The sequence below is a fragment of the Ambystoma mexicanum genome, chromosome 1p (assembly GCF_040938575.1).
Source record: "Ambystoma mexicanum isolate Mex_15411 chromosome 1p, UKY_AmexF1_1, whole genome shotgun sequence".
NCBI lineage: Eukaryota > Metazoa > Chordata > Amphibia > Caudata > Ambystomatidae > Ambystoma > Ambystoma mexicanum.
In genome coordinates, this window is record NC_090921.1 from 968,921,504 (window position 1) to 968,945,228 (window position 23,725).

The 23,725-nt window shown below is 46.0% G+C and overlaps 1 protein-coding gene and 1 pseudogene across 1 annotated transcript in view; both read right to left on the reverse strand.

The window, feature by feature from the left end:
• The window catches only part of JOSD2 (Josephin domain containing 2), a 159,298-nt gene that overhangs the window by 45,328 nt on the left and 90,245 nt on the right, over positions 1–23,725 (reverse strand). The window lies entirely within an intron of this gene.
• On the reverse strand, positions 17,883–18,375 carry LOC138566758 (small ribosomal subunit protein uS19 pseudogene; annotated as a pseudogene).

Genomic DNA, 23,725 nt, shown 5'->3' on the forward strand with positions numbered 1-23,725 from the left:
TTGGGTGTCACCTATACTAATTACGCAGACGACACCCAGAAACTCATCCCCATCACTGGTGACCACGTAACCGACTCTAAAGCCCTAAACGAGGTAGATCAAGTCATTCAGGCCCAGATAGCGCAACATGGGTGCTGTATAAATGATGAAAAGACAGAGTTACTCAGACTAGACTCCATAGATTGGATCCTGCTTTCAAATCATTTGTTATCAATGGCAACACTATCAAGGTATCAAATGACACAAAACTTTAGGCATCTATCTAGATTCCACCCTGTCTCTCATGAGACAAACTAACGCTGTGGTCTCTGCATCAGCCTATACTTGCAAACTGAGTACAGCCTGCAGACCCTTCCTCACTTCTGCTACCTGCATCATCCTTGCTAGAACCCTCATCATGTCCAAAATCGACTACTGTAATGCCCCTTACTTAAGAACTAGTCAAAAGGAACCTCAACAAGTTACAGGTAACCCAGAATAATGCCATCAGGGCTGCCCTCAATATTCCTAGGAAACAACATATCTCTGCCACCAGGCGTAGCTTACACTGGCTCCCTGTTGCTCAAAGAATAGCCCTCAAAACACTCGGACTCACATAAGTGTGGGGATAACCATGCCCCCGAATATTTGGCCAATCGCTTTACCTACCATACCGCCACCCACCCTCTCTGATCAGCTCAAGCCCACTCTCTGTCCCTGCCCAGATTGAAGTTGCAGAAAGCAGGTGGGTCTAGTTTCCCAGTCCTCGCAGCTAAATTATGGAACACACTCCCTAACCCACTCAGATCTGAACCGTCCTACTACTCTTTCAAGTGTAAAGCCAAAACATGGCTCTTTGCACAGGATACAATTGCCCGCGACTAGAATAACTAATACTGCTCGCCGGCTAGGTGTCCAGTTGGGTCACTCGAAACCATTGACCCCCACCACCAATCTGTATCTTTTGGCAGAAAAATTCACGGCATAACTTATTGTAAATATTCTGCATAAGTCACTGTAAAAAAACCTCTTAATGTTATCCTATGTTCCCTCCACCGCTGCATTGAACTGTATATACTGCCAAGTTATTGTTTTTATGTAATGCGTTATTGTAACCACCTACGTATCTGTAATCCTAAGAAATGCACCAAGATGCCTCTTGGCCAGGCACGCTATACAAATAAACTAAATACAAATACAAGTAAGCCGCTTGTTTTGAAGTTGCTGTAGCTGCCTGCACCACCAGACCTTTTGGGGTGGGGTGTTTTGACAGGTAGTTGGGGTCACTACTAGATGGGTGGTATTTTCTAGTCCGGTTTTGTTTACTGCCGGATTGGACTCTGGCGTTTCCCAATTTGCTGCCAGCCTTTTTTGAAGAGCAATGTGGAATGGTAAAATGGAATTCATTGCGGACCCTTATCAAGGATGTCCGTTAGATCATCCGGCTCGAAGGGGAGGGCAGGTCTGCTCCATCCCAAGTAATCTACAACTTTAGACAAACTATCTATATGATGCATCTGCATGCTCATCAGCATCAGGTTTACCAAAATCTAGCTCTGATGAAGTGTCCACTCCACAGGCTATTTGCAAATTGACATAAAGATCTTTTAACCTGGACTCCTGAGACAAAACTCTCAGGCACATTTGTTGTACCATAGTGTAGCCCAAATGGCGCTGCATTATCCAATGGCTACTTTTCCTCATAAATGGAGGTTAGTGATTTGAAAAAAATCCCCTCTTGGTAAAGGAAAATATAGGTCTTATCTGGGATGGGTATCGAAGGCTTCAGAAATTTTGAATTCGACGCTCGAGGAGTCGTCAACATTTTTACCGAAGTAGTTTTTCGGCTTCAACAGCATTCAAGGTTTTGATGGTGTCGAGAGGTGCCAAAAGGGACAATGGCGTTGATGGCGCAGCTGGCATCAATGGTGTTGACGATCTCGACTTAGCTCGTAGGCTCCTTCGATGATTTCTCATTGCGTCGAGGCCTCCCATTGAGGATCTGGCCTTTGTACCGGGCTCCAGGGCGCGTAGGATTTGGCTCGAGCCCTTTCCTTACCGGCTTTAGAAGGCACAGTAGGAGCATGGCTTATTGAGGATTTTTGTTTTTCAAATATGTTTAGCATTTCTAACCTAAATGCTTCCCATTAGGCAGGAGTGGAGGTCTTTGTGGGGCAAGATATAGTGCACTCAGGAAAGGAGTCTACCGACGCAGTCGAAGAGGGTGACCGGTGGTGCCTCTTTTTCAACTTCGACGAGTGGTGGGAGCCACTCTTCGACCTGGACCTTTCCACCTTCTTCCTTCGAGGAGAGTCACCTATCATCAGGTTTTTTCGATGGGCGTTTCTTGGGGTTTCTACCTACCGCCAATTTACCTTTTGCTCCTTCAGATCCTTTCCGGTCATCGATTGGCATTTCGAGCAGGTAGATGGCTTCTGCTCCACACAAAGACACCACAAACATACTTGATGTGGGTCGGTTATCGACATCTTAGAGCTGCAGTCCTGATACTTCTTGAACCCGGTCTTCGGGGTTTTAGGTGTCGAGGATGAAGACATTTTCGTGAATGAACAATAGAAGCATGCTGTATTTCTTGAAGCATAAGCTGACTCAGTAAAACGGAACTAAAGCCAATGGGCGCTGTGCGTGCTATATATACCTTCAATGACATCACCCTCGAGACAGAGGCCCTCGAGGGACATTGAGTCGACTGCATTGACGCACAGCGCCCTCTGCCAAAAAATCTTTCCTAAGCAGCTGTAGCTGGATATCGAATATCAAAGATGAGGAATATGTGGGAGGCCACAATCTATTTGAATGGTGCATTGTGTGAATAAGGTACCCGGGGCTTTCTCACATCGACGGCCGAGGCGGGCAGAAGCGATTCACACTGTGGTACTATCCTTGGCTCTAACAACAAAGCCACTACAATAAAGTCAACACTGCCGGTCAGTCGGGGAGACCGATAGCAGACTGGTCTGTGCTGGAACCAAGGTTGCAAGCGGCATTGTATGAAGAAATCTGCCAAGAGCAAAACATAAGGCGTATGTGATGAGTGACGCAAATATAACTGAATATCCAAGGAGTGACTGAACTTTTGAAACTAGTGAATACCATATACAGAGTGTTTCAGTGCCATTTGGGTGCTCATTCGAAAGGTCTCCGTTAGGTATCCAACTGACAGTGTAAAATTGTGAAGAGGGAAATCAAAGTGTTCTTGCAACGGGTAGGCCAAACCCCATGCACATTTTGAAAGTCTTCGATAGCTAATATTAAACTGTGATTGTGAGAAGGGGATCTGAGCCCAGAAGAGGGGGATCCGGGGTGAGAGTGACTCATTGCATAGCTTTGAAAGAACATCTTGTTTGTATTTGGTACATCAGGCCCTATGAATCAAGAGACTTTGATAACACAGGAGACTTGGGCACACAAGGTCCTGATGTTGGTAATGGAACAGTGTCCTCGTGCTGAAGAAGCCCAAGAGTTTGCTATGCTTGAGTGAACCGCCTTTTACCATGCTGAAAACGTGTGGAAGGGATGCCAACGGCCTGAATATACCGACTTATCCTTTTCTGAACACTTCTTTCTTTTTCATGAACATTCCCCTACACCATTTAGGTTTTTTAGTATAGCCCCTTTTATTTTGACAAGACTCGACTAGGAGTGTATTATTATTCTTTGATGGTCGTAGCTTGCTCCCATCTTAGATTTAGGTTTAGATAGGCTTTTATCACAGCTGTGATCACTTGTGTCCGTTTTACTTTGATACCATGCCTTCCTTACAGCTCCTACCAACCTTCTCCCCTCCAAGCTAAATTGCTAACAGCTCTTTCACAAGTTCTAAACCACAAAAGGTTGGAGGGCTGGTCCACTTAGTGCAGAGGGGGGGGTGGGGGGAGGGAGAGAGAGAGAGAGAGAGAGAGAGAGAGAGAGAGAGAGAGAGAGAGAGAGAGAGAGACAGAGAGACAGAGAGACAGAGAGAGAGAGAGAGAGAGAGAGAGAGAGAGAGAGAGAGAGAGAGAGAGAGAGAGAGAGCCTATACACCCTGTACCTTAAAAACACTGGTGCAGGCAAAGTGGGTATACAGCTGCAGGCAGCCAGTGGTGTACTATTTTCCAGGTAACCAAAAAAGAACACAAGCATTGGCAATGCCAACAGTTTGGGCTTTTATGTAGGCATGGGAAAGGCACTTGCCAGGCACAGCTGTAGTGGTATTAACTACACATTGTTGGTAGCAGGTGCAACATGGTGAGCACAAGCCAAAAATGTTGGCTTTGACAATGCTTGTTTTAACAGGACCTCAGTGGCTTTGCGAATGATGGTTTTTAACAAGACTTCAGTTAAGGACACGCAGAGTGCTTCTAAACAGAGTGGCTGAAGCCAGGCCTGGTAAGACATTTTTTATTACACCAGTAGCGTGTTTACAATGCCAATTAAGTCTTTAACTCCAAGAAGACTGCTTTGAACAAACACTGGCAGGCATTTTAAATGCAAAGCCTGATGGTAAGGCTTGATTAAAGTGAGCTCAAAGAGTTCCCATGAGGTGGTGTTTTGGCAGGCAGATGCAGGAATGGCCATAGGGATTAGCATGGCATAGGGTAGGCAATGGGTGGGCACATAACCAAACAATACCTAAAGACTGTGTCTCTCCTCATATGTCATTCCTCCCCACCTGTACTCAAATGCAATAGTTTAGGCTTAAAGATGTTACAAGAGACACCTAAAAGGCCAAGCCTTTTTTTTAAAAAAAGTGGACACCTTTTCAAATCGTTCAATTTATAAAAGGCTAGATTTTACCTTTTTTTAATCCTAGGGATTTTGGTTCAAACCTGGGCTCTCCTGCCAGTTGTTTCTTAACACCACGGGGCCTTGAAGTAATTGCACAGCTTGATTTACCCAAGGCTGGCTTCCCAGACAGTTGTTGCCAGCTGTAACTGTGTTGCGGATAACACAGAGTGTGAGTCTGCCGCTCTGAACCAGCTCTGTTCTTGGCTCGTCACACTAAACTCTTCACAGCCGTGCAAGTGACTCACCAGCAGAGCAGCTGGCATCTCCCAAACAGGGTCAGACTGGCAAAGAAGGCAAAGGGCAATTGCCCCCCAGGCTGGCTGGCCTGTTGCCCCATGGCCAGCACTTCAAAACTTAAAAATAATAAACGAAAGACACAAACTCCTTCAGAATCAGGCCTGCCACAAAGGAACCGAGGGCTGCAAAGCCTCCTCAGATTATGTGTACATGGGGCAAGGCATTTGTCTTGATCTCAGCCATGTTGTAGATGTGCCTGGATGCCCCCCACACATGGGCCTCCACAGAGAGTGAGAAGCAGAGGAGTCTAGGCTGCAGAGGCGTGTTCATACCGCCCAGCGGCAATGTATGCATTTAAATAACAGATGTTGTGACCCTGGATGGTAATGTTGGCACCACTGCTCCCCATACACCATTGGTCTGTTACACTCTGCAGCAGCTTATCAGGACTCCTACTTGCCAAGGAAGTAAGTGTCCATATCTTAGAGTTTTTCCTCGGTTTGGTTCTGTACAAATGCTTCCCCTATGTTGTGGTGAATTTCTTGATCACCAGTGTGCTGATACAAAAAGAGTTTGATAGCACCCAGAATAGCACTTATATAGTGGTTATAGAAATAGTTGTTGGATTGTTTGTGGTACTTACTTTTGGACACAGCTGACAAACGTTCAGAGAGAAAGATGGAATATTGAGGTATTAATTATTGGAAGCCTACAAACTAAGGGGTCATTCAGAGTTGGGCAGATTTTTTAATAGAGCTGAAGAAAGGTAGCAGCTCAGCCAGTGGTATTTCTGAAAATCCACCCTACTCAAAGTTTACCACCAGCAGAGATGGCATTTCTGAAATACCTCCAGTGATATTTTAGAAATACCACCTCCGATGGCGGTAATGTAAAAAGGTATTTTCAGCATCAGCGTGAAGGGAGAAACGGATAATGTACAGTAGTGGCTCTTATCACTACTGTTGAATTTCTTTGTGCACAAAATGGTCAATTCAGGCCCTTTCATGCATTATATAGGCATGGTGGATAGAGGAGGCAGTCAGAGATGCCCATCTTTTTTACCCCCACCCCCTCCACCACACTCCACCACACTCCACCAAACCTGGCCCTTTGTAAACGTTTTTCACTATATTGAAGGGAAACCCCTGTGTTTCTGTTTCAGTAAAAAGAAAGATTTAAACCATTTGGTGCCAGTTTAGATTCTTTTACCCCCACCATCAAGGTGGAAGTAAAAATAGGTGGATTTTCTGCAAAAGGTCAGCCTAAAATACCACTGCTGGTATGCCCATGGAATGCCACTTTGGGTGGATAGTAAAATCAATGGTATTTGCCAAGTACTGACCATTTTACTGTTACCACCCAAATCTGAATCAAACCCCTAAATCTGTGATGTCTCGAGAGAATAGCTCAGGGGCAAGGTGTTCCCCTTTGACGCAAGAAGACACAGAGCACCACAGGTTCGATCCCCGGGCCCACGCTTAGAAACCTCTGGATATTAAGCGCATTAGAAATAACTTATCATATCATTGTTTTTCATTGTCTTGTCCAGAACACTCGTCCATCACGTGAGCAACAAAAGATGAAAATCAACACCAGAATCAGATATAGAGATACAAAGTCCCGTGATACATCCTTCCACCTATACTTTACACTGTCACAAATACACTCCAAGCTGAGAAAAACACACACACACACACACACACACACACACACACACACACACACACACACACACACACACACACACACACACACACACACACACACACACACACACACACACACACACACACACACACACACACACACACACACACACACACACACACACACACACACACACACACACACACACACACACACACACACACACACACACACACACACACACACACACACACACACACACACACACACACACACACACACACACCACCCCCCGCCACCCCCCCCTGCCCATCACTAGATCCAATGTGTATTCCCCTTGCAGTTCTCTCCGATCCAGCAAGTTGAAATCTACAGCCGACTTTCCAAGAAAGTGCAACTTGCAAGCACAAAAAAAGCCATGACCCGTCACCATCTTTTGATCTACATTATCCAAATGCAGACCCCATAGCCACTATTACCAGCAAGACCCCGCTGACAGCTTCTTGTCGTGTCTGGCAAAGGCTGACTGGAAAAGCAAGGTGGTCTGCTGTCTAACTTTAAGCCAGTGCAACAAAAGGTGGTGAGCAGCAAGGGATGGGCTTGGTGTGATGGACAATTAAAGGGTGCGAGTAGTAGGGAATTGGTACGTGAGGAATGCGTGCAAGGTAAGGGAAGTGAATGCAGTTCAAAGTTAAAAGATAGAGCAAAAGGGGGACATAGGTCTGAACGCTAATTGTAAGAAAGGGGGGGCATTCACAATGTAGTGCAAGGGAAGGGCACCACTGGATGATGGGTAAGGGAAATATGGTAAATGAGATGAAGTACACATCTGGAATAACAGGTTGACGGTTGCTGAGATTTATGTCTGACCTGCATGCCACTGCACCAGATTGTGGAACTGGCTTGATTCCCCCTTTGTTCTTCTGACTAAATGATGCATACTTGCTTTATGAACATATTTTTCAATTACTACTTCTCATACATATTGTTTCAGGTTGCTTTATCATGTGACTTGGTGCTTTGAAAGTAGACACAATTGTGCATACTAAGATTATAATTATAGAACTTTTTCATTATAATCTTAGTTTGTTTCTCAGATGCATTTGCCTCATTTTCTTCAGATTAATAGTCTTCCCCCTTGTAGATACATTGGTGCTTTAAAAAAACAGATGTATTGAATATGTACTAGTTTAGCCTTTGAATAACAACTTTACAGAAATCATTTTCTGTTGTTGTTTCTAATACAGAATACTGAATAGGAGAACATGAAGTCTGCCCTGCTTTATGAATTGGAAACTGTGAAACCAGGAAGACCGTGCTCAAATCCCCACTTTCCACACTCCATACATTATGTGATCCTGAGCAAATCGCTTTTCATCACTGTGAATTATTTTCCTCAACTATCTGTAGAGCAGGCCTCACTCTTATGGGTTTATACTCTATTGTGTTACTATATAAATAATTATAACAATGTATGGTAAGCATACCGGTTATGAGTCAGGATGACGATTGAGGGTCTTATGTTGTGGGGACGGGAGTGGGTTTGTACAAAGGGTGCAGATATGGCTTTTTTTGTTGTGGGTTTGGGAGGCCAAAGAGCCAGGTATGAGTATTTTGACATGCCAGCTTAAACCCAGACACCTTCGTTCAGCAATGGCTCTGCTCTACCAATGAAGTCTATAGCGTTGCCACCTCTTTACCTTGTTCCAAAACTAAAGATAGGATGGGAGGAAGTGTAACCTGCTGTCAAATTACAAACCGTCTCATTTCCGTCTCATTGAAAATCCCATATTTCCCATTTCACCAATTATATTATTTTGGTTATCCAGGTCTCGAAGAAACCACAAAAATAACATAAGAATGTGTTGCACAATAGAAAAATAATATCAGTTATATACACTTGAGAATATGTGGGAAGGTGAGAGGTTGGTATTGAGATTACTTGTTCTTGAAGGTGGGGCAGCTGCACCATGGGCTTGGGCCCTTGCACTATGGGCCAGAAAAGTAAACTTGCCCCCTAGGCCAAAGATTGCCAGTCCTGCCCTGCTCCCAGATTGGCAGTTCACTAGTCCCAGTACGGGGCATAACAGGCAACAGGAAGAACCATTTAGATAAGCTGTGAAGCAGATGGTTTTCTCCTCTGGTCGGAGTTCAAAGGGCGAATTTAGGCCCATGTTCCCAGTGTCAGTCCACTGCCTCGCCTCCATCACCAACTGACAAACTCCTCAAAACAAAACAAAAACGCACTCAAAAGAAATCTTGACATCCTTCATTTTAGAATTAAACCATGTTGAAGGTGTAGACCCTTGCTTGAGCACTGTTCCATGCAGCATTGGAATGAACCATTTTTTAAAACAAGGTACCCTTTTATTATATAAAAACACAGTAATCATCTCTCCTCAATTCAGGAGGTTAACGCATACATTTGCTTAATCCACCTACATTTATCTAATCCCGATGACTTGCTTTGACACCATCTCAGGGACTTGCTCCGGGGTGGTACAGGGTAATGTTGTATTAATTCTTTGCCTCAGAAATTCAGGAATAATTCCACTAAAATGTTTTAATTAATATTTATGCCTGTGCAGTGGCTGCCCTCCTGCTGCAAGGGTCGCTTCTAGGTACCCTTGAGAGTTTATGGGGCCACAATTGTAAGTGAGGGGTTCTATTTAAAGAATACTATGCCAAGAGGTTACGCAATAAATACGGACCAAACAATGTCCATTTCCTATGAAGTGCTTCTTTTCTAGTCATAGCAAGCAGAGGGTTCTACCTGCAGGAAGTGCATTTCGAACATGACAAAGGTATAGTACAAGTGCTGTATGCGCAAACATTAACCCTGGGAAACAGACTTCCATCGGTTTCCTTAGGATCGGACCTGTGCTCACAGTGGACATACACTATGCTTGGACGCAGTACACAGGAAGAACATATCTTTCGTATACCTCATATGTATGACTGTTACTAATCCTAGGTCCATGCTCAGGCCATCATATGTGCTCTTCATTAACATATGTCACCAGACTGTGCATCAGATTTGTATAATCATTTCTATATCTACCTCATTTTTGAGGAATCTTTAGACTTCGGCTCCAAGTGTAACTGTACTCAATGTTTTAATAGGCCTGGGCGTTTATTTCTACTGACCAAGTAAGCCATACGCAGCAACCTCTACTTCCAGGTCCCATGCTGTTGCTATGGACTACGGTAAACTTATAAAGTGGTTATATACTCCCCAGAAATCATTAGACAGTTTCTCTTAGGACAAGTACAACTTGGAAAGTATGGCAGACTTTTTAAGAGGCCGGTCACCCTGCATTTGTTGCTTAGCATACTCTAAACACAATCCTAATAGAGCGCATATGGTTTGACGTTGTGATATCATCAGTGAGGTCATTAATGCCATTTCAGAAATCATCTGTGCTGTCATGTATGTTGGTAGGAACAGTGCATTGCGGGTGTGAGAGTTCTGGTTGCATCCCTTAGAATAACAGGCAAACGTCTAAGGTGTTTAGATTTTGCGCAGCAACCATCACATCACTAAAAAGATGTTTTCACTGAATCTCCATGTTCTTTAAAGTTTAACCAGAACACTACATTTTCTTCATTGACTTTAAAGTATTTTTATAAATGAAGGTGTTTCGTAATGTTTCTGCACTATAGGTAACTTATTAACATGCGCTCCGTTTACATACATAACTTATCCCCAATGCCCCAGGCCCCATGCGGCACAAAGTGCAGCACGATAGAGGGCGTGGGGGGTTAGGCGTGGGATGGGGGAACCAAATGGCACGAACTGCAAGGGGAGGGGCAGCCAAGCGGCGCCCCCACCCGCGGCGTTGCCAAGGGAACACAAACACACATGGGGAAAAGGTCTGAGGTAAAAGCAACAGGGGGGCAGGAGGAAGTCCAGCCCCCCCAGAAGTACAACAATGAGCCAAGGGGGTATAAGTACCCCAACGAAAAGAAGGATAAGCACAACCAGGTAAGGAGCTCACCTCTTTCAGGTAAGCTCCCAGGGCCTAGAAAAGGGGGAGAAGGAAACGTTTTGCGCTTTGCCTCTGCGGGCTTTTCGTGACTCCGTTTTCAAATCTCCCCCCCACAGCAGTTGCCAGACCTACCGTCATCGCCGGGGCCGAGTGGAAGGACTGCAGGAGCCGCGGGCGCTGGAGAGAAGCAGCCGCGGGGCGGGCTGAGGAGGAAAAAGTTCACCGCGAACGAAGCCGGCGTTCGCAGCGGGACAAACAGCTGCAATAAAGACTGGAGGAGCGGGCACCCATGCCGGAGGACTCTGCCGACGGAGAAGGAGCACATAGACCAGAGTGTGGGAGTCGCAAAGAGCCAGCCGCTGCCCGCGTATTCCACTGACTGCTCAAACGACGAAGCGCGAAGCACTAGAGCAGGAAGGCGGGGCCACCCACCTTGAGCCGCGGGTATTCCCCGAAACCGTTCGGCGGGACTTTGCGGCGGAACGGGATCACGTCTCTTGATCCGAAGGTCGTGTTTCCAAATCACGTCCGGGTCAAAGTGAGGCTCAACTTGGAAGCGCGTGGGAGTGGCTCAAGCCCGACAGGGAGGGGCACGGCAGGCAAGGGGAAGCAGCAAAGAAACTTAAAGGGACAGGCACAGAAAAGGAGCTGTGGCCTAGTCGGTTAAAGCTCATGCTCACAGGAGTTCCGGAGAGTAAATTGCTGCAGTGCCGCGCTGCCTTAAAGAGAGGCAAGCAAGCATAAGGGCACAGCCAAGTAAAATCGCGGCGAGTGCCAGTAGGATTTAGCACTGTAAATCTCGAAATACACTTACAAGAAACAGAGACACATTCAAAGTTGTCAAACAGCAGAAGGAGGAGTGCGCAGAATGGCAGACGACAGGGCAAAAAGAGCGCAAGAGTTCAGCGCATGGGCCAAAAAAACGGAAAAAGTACGGAGCACAATGGGTGCTGGATGTCGTGCAGTCGGAGGAAAGGGCAAGGGCAATGTCGCCTTTGCTGCTAGAGGATTCCAGCGGCAGTGAAGAGGAGGCAGGAATACCACAAGGCCAGAAGAGGGCAAGAGAGGTGGCAAGAGGATCGCAGGAGCAGCCGGAGGAGCCTAGAAAGAGGCAAAAGAAAGGAAATAAAAAAGGTACTGTAAAAATGGGCAATAATATTGGGGACAAGATTGTAAAAATGTTACAAACATGCATCACGGCTCAGGGTAAGTCGCCCAGAACCCGTGGGGGGAAGGAGATGAAACAAAGGGTGGTAACATCTGAAATAGAAAGTAGCGAAGACGAAGATAGGGACCACTTGAAGGCATGGGTAAAATGGAAGGGGGTAATATGTAAAGATAAGCAGAAAAAGGCTAGGTTAGAAGGAACAGTTGACAGGCAGGGGGTGGATGGGCCAAGTCCAGCAGACAACGGGGTCCCCATACCACAGGGGGGGGTACAACGGGGTCCGCCAACGTCTGTCCCCCTGGGGACGAACCCCAGCCCACCAGTAACTCCAACCGGACCTTCCATTGTAGCGGTACAAGAACCAGCCATGCTTATGATGAAATATGGCCGGCTCACGGTCAGGAAAGACACACACGGGCATTCTATGAAAGCTCAAGCATGGTACATTAATGAAAAAGTGAAGGAAAAAATATGGAGAAAAGAATTTAGATCTTTTCGTTACTAGATGTACAAAAGAGAGGGCAGAATGTATCATTAGAAGATATAAAAGAGGATGAGAAAGGCTTACTAAAAAGGGCACCAGTACCTAGGAATTTTGATAATTGGACGGCGGCTTTCCAAATTATGTCCACTATCATACTGCAAAAATATCCAGAGGACGGTCTATCACCAGTAACATACCAGCAGAGGGTTTTGAAGGTTTACAAAGCATTCGGGGGGGATGCATGGAAGGAATATGACCATGAATTTAGAAAAGAAATTGATTGCTTCCCAGACATAGGTTGGGATGAGGAGAATTTCAACCTGTACATATTCAATGTGCTAAAAGAAAAATGAGACGCCAGGGAACAGAGTAGCGCGGGAGGCTATCAAAGGAGGCAATATTGGCAAAATGATTTTAGAAAGGATTATAAATATAATACCAGAAGATATGAGAGCAATTATGACAGAATAAGGGATCAGATTTCGGAGCAGACAATACAGCGGACAGAGAAGTTGGCAGAACAGCATATTACCAACAGCACAAGGGAGTGGTAGGGGAAGCAATGGGCCAACAAGGACAGATGCAGGGCAATGTCGAAACTTCAAGAATGGGATGCCATGTAGCTGGGGCAAGAAATGCAAATTCAGCCACAGATGCGAAAATTGTAGAGGAGAACATAGTACCACAAAATGTACCAGAGCAGCATCCAGCACGCACAGGGTACTGGAAAAGCGGAGTTAAGAAAAGCGATGAGAAAGGGGCCACGCCAATTAAGATTGAAAGAATGGAGAAGTAGCTACAGGTTTTTCCAGACAAGGAAGTTGCAGGGACGATCAGGAGAGGCTTCCAGGAGGGTTTCAATATTCCATTTGAAGGGCAAGGGTCCAAGAATACCCCAAAAAATCTGAAATCTGCTCTAGAGAACAGAGTGGTAGTGGGCCAGAAAATCAAGAAAGAAGTAGAACTGGGGAGGATAGGGGGCCCGTACAGATCCCCCCCATTTTCGGAACACATATGCTCACCTTTGGGGCTGGTCCCAAAGAAGGAGGCAGGTGAATTCAGGCTGATTCACCACTTATCATACCCTCCAGGGGCATCGGTGAACGATGGCATACCACAGGATGCAGTGTCAGTGTCTTATGCAGATTTTCAGGAAGCAGTACAGGTGGTCAGGAAAGCAGGGGAGGGGGCATGGATGGCGAAGGCCGATATAAAGTGAGCATTTCGCCTGCTCCCAGTCAACAGGGAATCACAGAGGTGGCTATGCATGCATTGGGAGGGCGAATATTTTGTGGATAAATGCCTACCAATGGGCTGCGCCATCTCGTGCGCATATTTTGAGAAAGTGAGTTCATTCTTACAATGGGCACACGCAAAGGAGATGGAGGAGGCGCAAGTAGTACACTACCTGGACGATTTTCTATTTGTGGGACCACATGGTTCCGAACTGTGTAGGACTACCTTGAACAAATTCATTGCATTAAGAGAAGACTGGGGCTTCCCGCTGGCGGAAGAAAAAACAATGGGCTCAACACAAAGAATCCAATTTCTAGGTATAGAAATAGACTCACAAAAGGGAATGTGCAAGATCCCAGAGGAAAAAGTGGAAGACCTACTGAGAACAATCAAAAATCTAAAAGGAAGAAATAAGGCCACGGTTAAGGAATTGCAATCACTGGCAGGTAAACTAAACTTTGCTGGTAGGGTTATACCACAAGACAGGATATTCCAAAGAAGGACTGAACAGCGAACAAGAGGGGCGAAAGAGGGCCACCACAGAGTCAGAATTGGCGAGGGAATCAAGAAAGATTTGGAGGTATGGGGTGTATTACTTAAATCATTCAACGGAGCAGTGATCTGGCGCTCACCAATAAACGAAGAGAGCAAGAGGGTGCTATTTACAGATGCAGCCGGGGGATTTGGTTTTGGCGCAATATTAGGGACAGATTGGTGTGCACAAAAGTGGCCAAAGGCATGGCAGGATGCAGCTTGGACGAGTAATATTACATTACTGGAGCTGTTCCCTATCTGGGTAGCACTGTGTGCATGGGAGGCAGAGCTAAATAGCAAAGAGCTAAATGTTTGGTCAGACAACATGGCAGTAGTGCATGTAATAAATAATGGGAGCGCATCATGCCCGCTGGTCTTGGAATTAATGAGGGCAATAACATTGGGTTGTCTGAATAATAATGTGGTCTTAAAGGCGAGGCACATCGCCGGAGAAGCAAATGTGGTCACTGACGCCTTGTCTCGTTTCCAGTGGGACAAGTTCCGAGAGCTGCGGCCGGATGCAAACAGGATAAAAACGCCCACGCCACAGAAGGCATGGGTCCCATTAAAAGCAATGGAGGAAAAACGGTCAACTACAAGGTTGACTCAGAAGAGGAGATGCAAGGTCAAGTGATAGAAAGATTGGCAAGGAACGCTATAACATACACAACTGGTAAGCAATACAAGATGCATGTAAATAATTTGTTAAAAGAAACTGGTTTGCAAGAAGTGGGGGAGATTACAATCTCCAAAATGTGTGACTTCCTGGAGAAAGCATTTGCACAAGGGAAAAGAAAAAGCTGGGCGGCAGCACATTTGGCTGCAGTCGCTTATACATCTAAGGTGGCTGGGGTGACAGACCCAACAGTTAGCCCACGGATAAAATATGCAATGAAGGGCTGGTCAAAATTGGAGGGAAAGAAACCAGACAGCAGGAGACCCCTGAATTATGGAAAAATGGTTAAACTGTTACATTTGTTGCATAGTACGTGTAGCGACAGTTATGAGACAAGGCTGTTCAGGGCGGCATTTGCACTAGCATATTATGGGGCTTTTAGGATTGGGGAACTGGTAGCGCGCAACACAGTTGCAGGGGACGGGCTGGCAAGAAGCAACGTCAACATAGGATCCAAAGGCATGTCGATATTACTGAAGAAATCGAAAACAGACCAGATGGGGAAAGGTAGAACAATAGAGCTGAATTGCATTAAGGATAGGGAGCATTGTCCCAAGTGCGTCACCCAGGAGTTTATCGAGGTACGGCCGGAAGTCGGGGGGCAGCTACTGATACACAGGGACGGCAGGGCACTCAGCAGATCCCAGTTCCAAGCAGTGCTAAAGAAAACTATAGCTGAAGCGGGGTGGGATGCAGCGGAGTTTGGGACCCACTCTTTTAGAATAGGGGCGGCCACGTCGGCATGGGCAGGAGGTCTAGGAGCGAAAGGCGTAAAGAAAATCGGGGGGTGGAGGTCACAATGCTTCAAAAGATATGTAAGAGAAAACTTGATATGATATTTCTCCTATCCACCCATGCAGATACTAGCCCCTACAAGTCGGCATGGATAGTCGGCCATTCATTTGTGACACTGGCAGGCAGGTGGATCAAAGACTTCAAAGAGGGCCTGCATTTTAAGAAAACAATAACATCCTGGTGGGGCCTCCCAGGAATGCATTGGGAGGACATTCACGATCGGTTATCGGACCCGATTGGGTTTAGGGACCTCCCCGGAGTATCTGGTAATCCACCTTGGTGGTAATGACCTGGTCAAAACAATTAGGGGCGAACTGATGCGCGAGTCCCTAAGGGCTATAGCACACTGCTGGTGGAAAACCGAAATTTTTATTTCTGAGATAGTTACTCGCAGAGTCTGGTACGGGGCGCACAGGAGGCATGCAATCGAAGTTGCAAGGAAAAAGCTCAACAAGGCGGTAGAAAAGTACTGTAGGAGCATGAGGCTTCAGTTTATAAAGCATGGCTTGCCGCAGAACAACCCAGAGATGTTCCACCAGGACGGGGTACACCTATCCAACAAAGGGATGGGAATTTTTGCAGATAACATTTTTAGAGCCTTAGCTGAGCGAGGTTGCAGATAGGGACGCTTTTTGGGGGGACCTGAGCGGCCGAGGCGACACCCACTCAGGTGTGGTGGCACGTGTCCAGGAACGGATGCCCCGGGTAACTAAGTCTAGCCAAGGAGAAGGCTGGGCATCTACAACCCTGGACACGAAATGCCCAAAAGCGAGTTGGTGTTATTTTTGGTTGTTATGATTATTGTTTGGTGTTATTTTCTGGAGAAAATAAACAAGCCTACGGCCATAATTTTTCCACGAACAAAAACTCTGTCTGTATTATTATTGATCTATCAGGGGTACCAGGGTTTAAGAATTAGAGCGAAGGGGAGCCCACACTACTCAGCCTATAACAAAGTTATTTTTGCAGCGCACTTTACTGTGTCAGTATGTGTGACAAATTCTGGGCAAGCAAGTGGTGGTTGCGGTGCCCAGAGCCTAGCCTTCAGCTATAAACCAGCCTGCCCGAAGGCCCATAGTGGGTCCAGGGATAAGTGGGCGCAATGCCCGGGACCGCCAGCTTCTCCTGAATCGAATGAGTAGAATATAGATCCTCAGCACTTCGTGGCAATACTAGTGGAACTTTACTAATGCCATATTGTACCTCTTCCAAGAGCAAGTGGTCTTTGTAAATTGCTCTCTAGGCAAACAGACAAAGCTTTATGCCGTGTAACCCCGCAAGAGTAGGTTGACAGGTTGGTCGAGGAGGCAGCAATCTGACACTTTGCCTAGGGCAGCAGGATTCCTTACAGGGGCCTGGCCAGAAACTGGCTGTGCTAGACCGGTCACTTCCATGCGAGAATGTGCACTGCTGCTGTCCTCCGTGGGAGCGCAAAACATGTGCCGTGTCCTGCACATGTCCAGTGACTCTTGCACTGCTGCTGCCCTGGCTTTATCTGCCACGCACAAGACCAGCGTCTGCTGTTGCCAATGATGCGCTTTGGTTTAATAAACCTGTTTTCACCGACCCTTTGGGGCTCAATCGGAGCCGTGCAGTATGGCATGTAAGAGTATTACTGAACACAGCAGCTTCCAGTTGGTTGGGCTCTTCTGATCTTTCTCCACACTCAGCGGAAACTTACTGGGCCTTTCAACCCACGTATATGTGTAACACAGAGCAGCAAAACAGTAATTGTTATAATGGTGATAACCACGATAACCTCTCCGCCTACTACAGAACATCCATAGTCTGCAACTGGGTGTTACTGTCACTGCACAACTTGACACAATCAGGACAATTGTACTGTTGCTGTGTCATAAAGAAATCTGTGGGAGGCATCTGTGTTAGGAAGGTATTCATTAGAAACCACCTCCTAGCAACATGTTCACTGCCCATGGTGTTGCATTCTTCCTAAATTCATGCCTCTTCTGGTGACAGTGCCAGATAATGGCCGCCAAGGGAATAGTCTCATCTTTTCCTACACCTAGCCCCAATGGCCCAAACATTGCAAATGGATGCATTTCAGACATCATCAGACTGTAGGTGGCTCAGCAGTATGGGCTGGTCCACTATATGTTAAGCTTAAGAGCGTTCCATGAAAATTAACATTGATAGTTGACCCTATTCTGCTGCCTCCAGGAGTCCATCTCCCATGGCTCCAACAAATAGTACTGGTCACTGACATTTGTAACCTCATCCAACACACAATGCACCCTTCACCCACAAAATGGGACACACTGCTTTGGTGAGTGACTGCTGGCAAATATATTTCTCCCCGGTGTCCCACTCCAACTACTGATAGGTACTTTATGTACACACTCTTCACACGAAGCACAATTTACTTCAAGGCAATGAATCGGGAAGAGTGAGTGGCACCAATACCCGGCCGACCATGCTTCACAGGCTTGTAAGTGATGGAAAATTCACCAAGGTAATGGCCAATCATCTCAGGCTTAATTTCCACCTGGCTGAAGGTCTTGCCATTGTACACTCCGACCATACTGCCCACCATCTCAGGCAGAATTATCATGTCACGCAGATGGGTTTTCACCACCTCTGGTTTCTCCATGGGAGGAGCCTCCTTCTTGGCTTTACGCAGACATTTCAAGAGTGAGTGTTGCTTGCGGCGCAATCCTCTGTTCAATCGCCTACGCTGGCGAGCACAATACAGCTGCATGATCTGCTCATGGGACATGTCTAAAAGCTGGTCAAGGTCCACGCCTTGGTAGGTGAACTTCCTAAAGGTTCGCTTCTTTTTCTGTTCAACTTCCGCCATTTTGTCAGGGGCTCCTCAAAAAAAAAAAAATAATATCTCCCAGTCTTAGCATTTGATGGAAATGACACTGCTTTGCCCAAGGTTTTGTCAGGGTCTAGTGCATGGCAACATACTGCAATATGTTAACTATGGGCCTCATAGTAACAACATTAATAGGTTTGGAAGCTCGCCTCTGGAAATGGAGCAGCCATTGGAGCTGGGTTTAACCTTGCCGCGTTCAAAAACTTGAATTGGCACAGTTTTTATTTTAATGTAACTTTGTTGTTGCTTTGGTTCATCCGCTGACAAAAGTGAAAAAACATACATGGACAATATTGGAGAGAAACTTATGTATGCTGTATCATCAATTAAATGGAATCGGCCGCAGCCCATGCAATGCCATTGGACATGTTTGGAAAATCCATCGAAAATTAAAAAATACCTAGGTTCATAGCTGTAAGGGATCAAGCATAAGAGTCAGACACAGTGGCATTATGTTTTTGGTCATAGACTTAAGATGAAATAAAGAAAGGGTTGGGAGAAAATCCTACCTCTCCCTAATTCTACGAGGGGTTTCCATGCCTCAAAAAGGGCCGTCTAGGTCAAGATGTTCAACCAAAAAGCGTCCTCTGTCCTGTGTTCAAAAACCCTTACACGTTAAACTCAATATAATGTGCAACTCGGGTATTTCTGTAAAACTTTAAACTCATAGCTTTCTTTCAAGGTTCCAAAACCAAGTTCTAAGGTGCAGAAAAGAAAGGAAATCAGGTTTCACCAGGAAAAGGGGTCCTCCCTTCCTCTGTTTCTTTGGGTCTTCCACTGTCTGCCCGGTACTTCCGGAAAAAGTATATAATGTTCCACTATTTCACAGGGGGGGGGGGGGGGGTGAACGACTCTTCCCCTGGGTTCATCCTTTCATACAATTTCAAGCAGGACGACTCCTCCCTGGAGTCTCCCTTAAGCACACAGTTATTTTGAATGTTTGAATCTCTCACTCTCTGATCGCAGTTATCCTTCAAGGGGTATGGTTCTTCCCTTTTCCATCGATTGTTACTGTTTTACAATTTCAAGGAGGGGTTTTGACTCCCAAGCTTTCTCAATCCTTTTCCTACCCCTGGTGTACTCTCCTGCTAGGGTACTTGCAGCTTTATTTCTGATCTCGTTCTTTGGGTCTTAATTATCTTTCCAAGGAGGTATTGTTCTTCCCTTTTTTAATTGATGGCCACTTTTTCCCACCCATTTCAAGGAGGGGTTTTTACCCCGAGTTCTCTTCTTACCCCTGGTTTACTCTCGTGCCAGGGTATTGCACTTGGGTGCAGGTCTCACACACTGCCTGGTTCACTATCCTACCAGCCCTTTTCCGTTATGCATTTACATACTCTTGAATCCAGGAATGAATGCTTTTGAAGTACGGGGATAGAGACCCTTTAACAATGTTCGTATTCATATTAACTATTCCAGTTCCTTTAATTAGGCTCTCACGCGCTGTCAATGGTATGTGTCATTCACCCTGAAGCGCCCCAATGTCCCATTCGCCCTCACTGGGCTTACCGGTCTTCACTGCCGGCTTCGTCGTTCCTCGCATCTCACCGCCTTCTTTGCTCTCGGCCCGCAGACTGGGAGTGCATCCCGTTAGTCGCCTGGTTCCCCGATGGTCTTCGTCTGCTTTTGGCGGCTATGGCAGTCCGTGCCACTAATGCAGCAAACTTCTCTCAGCTCGGTTTCTCTGCACGCCATTTTGTCTCTTCCTCTCTTTTTCCAAACACTACAACGTGGCGTTGGTTTACCGCTTCTAGTCATCCTCATTACTCCATCACTCTTCCTCGTCTCAGTACCAAACAAGGAAGGGCCCGGGGTGCGGGGTGGGGGGGTTAGATCGGTCTGTGTGAAATATTCTGCATTATCTGTGCTGCATGGCATCTCCCCTTTTGTTGCACCTCTGAATTTTCTTTATTTTTTTAAAAATTTCATACAAGCACCAGGAACATCAGTAACATTTCGAAAGGATATGGTACATGAGATTTTAAGCAGGTATTTTCCTTCAAGTTTCTATCCAGCTGTCACCTTCTTTTGGTGCTTTGGGGGTAATTTTCTTTTTATTTGCAGTGCACATGGTCAGAATTGTACCCGTTTATTCAAAGTCTCACTTCTAGGCAGCCAATACTAAACACAGAATAAAACTGTAATTCATGCCTATTCATTACTTCTTTGTAGCAATCAGTTCAAGTTTACAGGTGAGCAAACAGAAGGTAAGAGTAGACCACTCAAAAGCCAAGTCAGCAACTACAAGGGAGCAACATCGCTAGCACTTACGTAACCTGCCAGGTAGTAGTCCATAACCGGACTGATTTGAGTGGGAGGGGAGGGCACTTCTAATCTTTAGCATCGTTAACAGTACACCTAATAAACCTTAAAAGCAGTAACAAAAATTTGCATCAGTGAGATGAGCAGTTGCTAAACAACCTACCCAGCCCTCACACTTCTACAAACCAACAGTGATCAAAATCAAAGGTTAAAAAAGCACAATCAAGAGATATATAGCCATTTGTGGTAACATAGGTAGAGGGAAGGATATACTCTTTGAAGGGGTGTGAATGTGAGACAGTAACAACCCAAACGGCAATAGTACACAAGTACTATAGTAAAAGAAAGTCCAATCAAGGTATATCACTTTAACAAATCATTAATGCAATTATTAAAAAGCACTATAAAAACCCATCTCTGTAAAAGAAGACAAATCCACAACAAATGTGTAGGTGCTCTGGATACTTTAGCTGGGAGGAAAAAGCCAAGAATTGCAATGATATCACTCAAAGGATATGTTCTTTTAGGCAAATGAAAATGCAACAAGTGCCTTAAACAGTCACTAGGGCCCCAAAAATACACCATGGGTGCAAAGGCTCTCAATAGTACCATATTCCAAATCTTAGGCGGTTCAAAGTGGTTAAACCAGCCTTTAATAGTTGCGGAACAGGGTGAGAAGGCAGCAAGTCCGTCAAATGGAGTCCGAGCGGTGCTCCGTGCTGTTCCAAGGTGGCAACGAATGATGCAGGTCAATAGATCACCAGTAGCAGTTCAATGATTGAGCGTGGTTTGAAATGATGGGTACCCCTGGTTTGGGTCAACGAGTGACACAACACAGCAGTTGTTTGAGTCTAGCTGCGATGCAAATCCCTGGCGATTCAAGACTTGATTCGATTACGCAGCAGTTCAAGTAGTCTGCACAGTGCACTGGTGCTAGAGCTGCACGCACGGGTGAAGGGCTCGTCTGGTGCAATGCAGAGTAGAAACGGTTAGATGTAGGCAAGCAGTGGTTCTAAGTTCGAAGGCACGTGCCATAGACAGCACCGCAGGTACCGATGGTTCGAAAGTGTCAAATACGGTTTAAATCAGTATGACATGTTCCGAGCGATGGAAATAGGAGCCTGGCTGCTCTGCTTCCCTGGATGCTATGAGACCTAGTGCAAGGGGCCACAGGGCAAAGGGAGTCGTTTTCAGCCTTTACTCTCCTAGCCTAGGAAGTTTTGTTGTGACCTTGCTGAGGACCAAGGCTGATCACTCTCCTAGCAAATGTGCCCTGGGGATAGGCAGGGAGTAGAACGTTCCTCTGTCTTGGAACAACAGTCTTCACCTCTGGTAGGGAGCATTGGAAAGACGGTTCTCTCAACAGGTTGCAGTGGGAGATTCCCCCCACTCCCCTCTTTTAAAGGAAACAGGCCCCAGGGGATTGAATGAGAGCAAGTCTGCTATAAGGGGTCCAACATCTTACCCGGAGACAGTGACCCTTGCTTCCTGGTGCCATACCCAGAGTGCTTTGTTCTGCAGGAAGTGGAGGGCACAGGAAGGAGAGAAGAGGCCACAGAAAAGTAAGATGGGGAGCCCTTCCTCAAGCCCACTTGTTCTGACTGACTGTCCAAACTCTGCCCCTCTCAGATTAAAAGAATCTCCTGTGTACCACCCCCTATTGTGAGGCAGTCCTGGGATATGGAATTTCCACTTTGAAGCCAGGGTTTCAGGAGATCGCCTTGTGCTAACTGGCCGAGCAGGGAGGAGTTACCAATCCTCCCAGAGAGGCAGAGGCAGGCATGCTGTATTTGGTCTCATTCACTGAAAGGCTGAAAGTGAAGCTGTGTGGAATTCGCCTCTCATAGCTGGTTTGAGCTTACAGGGTTGACACTGGTATGATCCCAATTTGATGTGGCTTCAATAGTTACGTGATTTTCAGCTACTATACAGAAACCTAGCTATGGTTCATAATTCAAGATAACCTGCCACCAGGAGGTAGTTTATCATAATTATTATGGTTTTGGAACAGGGGTTTAGAGTCACCTTCAATCTCCCCAATGCAGTGGCTTTGCAGCAGCTGTCAAACAGGGCACCTGTGACCTCTGTGCCTGGCAACAGGGCACACACGTACACTATGCTTTTGGCATTGAGCTTCCTGTAACGGGGTATGATTAGCTGACCACAGTTTCTGAGACAGAATTACATTTTGTTATTGAATACAAATCAAAACATCTAGGGCTTTCATAGATGGCAATTCCCCAGAGCATCTCTTAGATGGCGTTTGTTTTTCTTTTAGTAAAATTGTGGCAGGTAGTGCTATCCACACACAGCTTCCCTGCTGAAGCAGAGCCAGTGTAACAAATGCAGAGCAGGTTCAGGAAGCGTGCTACAAAGCACTTGCTACATAGTCTCGAGGCCCAAACACTCTTCCACATAAATCATAACTACGAACAAATACAGATTACCAACAAAGTAGAGTCTAGATACTAGGTAACGCAACTAAGATTGAAGGGAGTAGAACAATAAAATTACTTCATGGTGGTTCCAGAACTCCTAGTCCTTGCTCTTCTTCCTCCTTCAAAACAGGTTGGGATAGCCTGCACCGCAGGCTGGATGGGAAAGATGCCTCTTCAAAAGAAGGTACTGTCACTTTGAGGCTTGTAGAATGGGGCTTGCTAAGTGCGAGCATCCCTCTGCACTCCCAGCCCCACCAGTGCTTCACCACCCAACACCTCCGAGTTCAGCTGTTATTTTTTTCCCCCCATAGTGGCGATTGTTTCAGGCATATGCACATAGGGGAAGGGGGCAGCTCGGAGGGTTTTATTAAGGACAGAGCAAGAACTAGGAGTACCAGATTCACCATGAAAGTCATTTCCTTGTACTTCTGGTTGGGAATCCAGATTGTGCAGATGCATGAAATGGGTGGAGACAGAATATGCCCAACCAGGACTTAAACAAAAAGGTTGTAAAGTACTTGCTGGCCAAAAGGGCATCCCTCCTGGATGAAGTGTCCATAGAATAGCACTCTCAATGGCATGAGGTGTAGCACAGGTAGAGTGCCTACATATGTCTGCTATGTGAACATGTTTCTGGAAGGCCACTGATGAGGCTT